At 30.0% G+C, this 4,626-nt stretch overlaps 1 pseudogene; it reads right to left on the reverse strand.

Moving 5' to 3' along the window:
• Positions 1 to 3,057: 3,057 nt before the first annotated feature.
• LOC123892540 lies at positions 3,058 to 4,378 on the reverse strand (annotated as a pseudogene).
• Positions 4,379 to 4,626: the final 248 nt, after the last annotated feature.

Here is a 4,626-nt window from a genome sequence, read left to right on the forward strand (position 1 = left end):
AAGTAACGGAGGGTGCCAAAATTTTTATGAATAAACCATTTCTAAGATGTAAATTTCACCCTATCCATCATATAATTAATCGATAGAAAATATTCTATTATAAAAGATTACATCGTTTCTATAAGCCCAGTTTCTTTAGTAATCTTTTATTTTTAATCTTTTGGTAAGCTTTTAAAAATTCATAGGGCTTTATATATATTTTTTTTTGTATATCTCGTACCAAATTCCCAACTCCTATATTTGATTTAGCGGTGAAAAAATTGAATAGTATGCATGAAATTTTAGGTTCGATCTTCATTAACAACATTGTAAAAAAAAAAACTCCTATATCTTATATATGAAATTTTCAATTTTACCATTGTATTTTTTCAACCATTTTTCTTTTTTTTGAATGAAAAATATGTTCCAACTAACTATATAAGCAACATCAACATTTATATGATGACATTACCTTTCATGTATATGTCCTTCTCTTAGAACATCGATTGCTACACATTTATATGATGACATTACCTTTTCTTTTAGAACATTGATTCCTACACATTTATATGATGACATTACATTTTATGGATATGTCCTTCTCTTAGAACATCGATTCCTACACAAATAGTATAATTATGGACACCGCTACACCTTAATTTTCACATTGCAAAGTGAATTTAATTACGTATAGCAGTTGCATGAGTCTTTCATTTAGACTATCATTGAGTTGTCTTATAATTGTTAGATGAGTGCAGTATGTGTATTTTTAACTATAAAGTCTTTCAAAATCAACTCTTTGAAAGAATCCATTCAAATCGATAGACTTTTTAATACCAAGAGATATTTTATAAGTCATAAGAAATCTTAATTGAATACCAGCGAATTTTGTTGCCATTAAAAAAATCATATTTGTCTTAATTGAATATCACAAGATTATTTTGTCATAAAAAAGTTTTGTAAAATTCTTTGAAATCTCAATCCAATACATCCTATGTTTTAAAACAATTTTGTATTATGAATGTGAACCTAAACATATAGTCGGAATTGGATTTTCTAATGTAACTGTATTACACAGTTACGGTTCTTAACCGTCCGATCTAAATAGACCATTCAGATAATTCTATGTAAGTGATTTAGACAGTCCGATCTCATATCAACAACCCAAATTATTACGGCGTGAAACCGCATGAATAGTGGAATGTAGAGTCACATCACATGTGTTGCCAATATAAGATGAATGGTTATGAGATACTATAATGGTGAATAAAACATCACAATAGTTGAACCGCATCAATGAAGCCTTCAGATCAATCCAAGGGCTCGCATATTAATTGAGTTAAATAATGTAATATATTTGTCTTTCTTTTACTGAATTTTGTCTTTACATTTTTTTCCTTTTGTTTTTATATTTATATATAATATTGTATAATATATTTGTCATTAAAAAAATAAAAAATTAGGTATGAATTGGGTGTGTAACATTCAAAAATTAATAAACTAAGCTACTAGAGTATAAAATAATAAGGTTTTATGATGAATTTAAGGGTAATTATTTAATTTTAAGAAAAATAATGATTATTTTATCATATATATTGTCCAGATAATTTTTTTATTATTCAAGAAGAAAAGTTGAACAAGCCAATTACACTCTTTTGTGAATTCAACATCTAATTCAAGTCAGATTGCTATGTTACAAAAATATGATAACCTTTTGGTCCATTACATTTAAGAAGTATATAATTTGGTCCCTAACCAATAAAAACAATGCATACATGGACGAAAAATGGTGTTAAATAGAGCGTTTGCTATATCACTTTCTTTCAAGAAAATAATATTTCTTTCCTTCTTCGAATAACCTTTTGTTAATAATTTGAGGAACAAAATGCAGATGAATGAGAATTGTTTTAATTTTGATTGAATAATGAAAATGACAGTTATTTGAATTTGCATGAACCATGTGCAGATGATTGTTATGTGAGTCTATACATGCATGAATATATACATTAAAGAAATTATTGTTGAGTCGACAGGTGTAACTGGCTGCGGAGGACATGAGTGTTACAGAACTGTGTCATGGTGGTTTCCTTGCTGCTTTCTCTGCTAAAATGGGATCAGTTTCATGCATAAACTTAGTATTATTCAATGTAAGAGTCTGATTCTTTGATAGCAATTAATCTGATCCTCGGAATGGCTGCAACAAAGATCATCATGTGTGCCAATTACAAATGCATGCATGCATGCTGCTTTGCGTTTTATTAGTGAAGTGATTTGGAAATAGGGTTATGGAGGTGATAGCAATTAGTCAAGCAATTAATGAATGCTTAAACATTGGATATAATAAAAAAGACACTTAAAAAGACCATTGAGATAATTCCGTTTAAGTAATTTAGACCGTTCAATCTCAAATCAACAGGCCAAATGATTACCGCGTGAAATTGTATGAATAGTGGACCGTAGAATCACCTCACATGAGTTGTCAATATAAGATGAAGGATTATGAGATACTAATAGTGAATGAAACATTACCGGCTGAACCGCATCAATGAAGCCTTTTATTTATCCAATGAGTCATATACGGATCAATAATTTTAGGACATTTACACAACAACCAATAAGAGTATCAAAGAGAGTTTCACTGACTATAATTTTAGGACATGCCTTATGTTATGGTGAATTTGTTAATAAAAGATTTTTGCTGCTAAAAAAAATCAAGGATATTGTTGGTATTATGAAAAGTTCACACCAAATTTTTTTGTATCATCTTTATGTATAAAGTATAGGTATAGATATGGATATGTTATTATTATTATTATTATTATTATTATTATTATTATTATTATTATTATTATTATTATTATTATTATGAATATTTTTATATCTATTTATTTTTTAGAATTTTTTTTTATTAAAATGATCAAGGCTAAACACAAGATGTACAAAGACAAGATCATTATTTAAGGGCATATTACAAAGTCTAGATCACACATGACACAAACCTTAGAAATGAAAAAGAAGCGATTCATACATTCCAATAGAAACTTATTAAAAGACTATTGAAAACATCTTCAATCTATATCAATCATATCTTTTATTGACTTTGATCTTCAAGCCATGTTCCATGCGAAGAGCAATAGAAACCTTTGGAACAAAGAGTGACCTTCCACAACATGTATGCGAAACTTCCATAATATAGAAATTGCAACCATTTTCATTTCGACAAAGCTAATATCTTTCCCAAGACAACTTCTTGGACCTGCATCGAATGCAATGAACTTGTAAGATGGTACATGTTTGATTTGTCCTCTATCTGATATCCATCTTTTCGGCTTAAATTCCAAACAATCTTCTCCCCATATTTTTTCCGTGCTTCCCATTGCATACAAAGAGTATATTAAATTTATATTTGGCTTAACATGGTCTCCACTAGGTAGTTTATCAGATTTGATTGCACATTTGTGTTGAAATGCTAGTGGTGGAAAAAGTCTTAAGGCTTCACTTATAGCTCCATGAAGGTAAACTAGCTTATCAAGAACTTCTACACTGAAATTAATGATTATCCCCTTGTTTTAAACAATTATCTCTAATCTCTTGAATAATTTTAGCTTCTATAATAGGATGAGTTGAAACTAGCCAAAAGAACCAACTGAGACTAGAACTAATTGTTCCATTTCCTGCAATTAAAAGATTGACAGCGGTGTCTTGAATATACCTGGTAAAGTTTTCCCCCTTTTCTGATCCTTCCTTCATTAGGTCCTTTAACAAGCAAGAATGACTTTTGGAATATAGTGCCTGAACAATATCATATCCTCAAGCACAGAAATAGCTTTTACATAAGCAATTTCTGATAAGTGGTTAAAGTTGTAAGGAAGGCACTTAGGATCAAATCCAAACAAAGAAGTGCAAGTAGTATCAAAGGTGAACCTTTCAAGAATATCTTGTAAGCCAAGTACCTGTACTCCTTTGGTTGCTTGATCAAGAAATGGTAATAAGCAATTCTGTAGCTTATTTTGAATGAAGTAATGTCCTTTCGTGCTTCCATTCATTGGAATCCAAATTGAAAATACCAACACCAAGAAGTTCAAAAATCTCATGGAAATCAGACCCTTTTCCATAGTTTGTGAAATTCTTGCTAGTGATGTGGTGCACATTCATGGGAACACTAGTGAGGATAAAGTTGGCAATGTTTGTGAACCAAGGTCCTTTAAACTGAAAAGTTCCTCAATGATGTTTCAAAACACAGGCTGCATAATAATGAATATTGGATTGATTATGCAAAACTGATGGTAGAATGCCAATTATTGGCCAATTTGGTACAAGTGCATTTTTTGTTGTGTTTCCATATATTGTAGAATATGATGAAAAAAATGGCAACAAATATTGCAATATAGTGAAACATGGTGATTGTACTTGGAGTGCAAGTAAAATTCAAGAAGAGGGAGATGAGTGATCAATTGTAATTGCAATTGTATAACACACCCACCACTTTTTGTGAAGGTGTGCTTTAGCATTCTACACCTTGTCACTTTAGACCAAAAACTGCCCAATTTTTCTTTTAAAAATGAGTTAAAGTGAGTGATAATAATGTAATTTAAATTTTTTTGATTTTCTTCATTTATTTTTGTCCCAATACTTCTCCCTCTTCTT

This window comes from Trifolium pratense, linkage group LG1 (assembly GCF_020283565.1).
Source record: "Trifolium pratense cultivar HEN17-A07 linkage group LG1, ARS_RC_1.1, whole genome shotgun sequence".
Classification (NCBI taxonomy): Eukaryota; Viridiplantae; Streptophyta; class Magnoliopsida; order Fabales; family Fabaceae; genus Trifolium; species Trifolium pratense.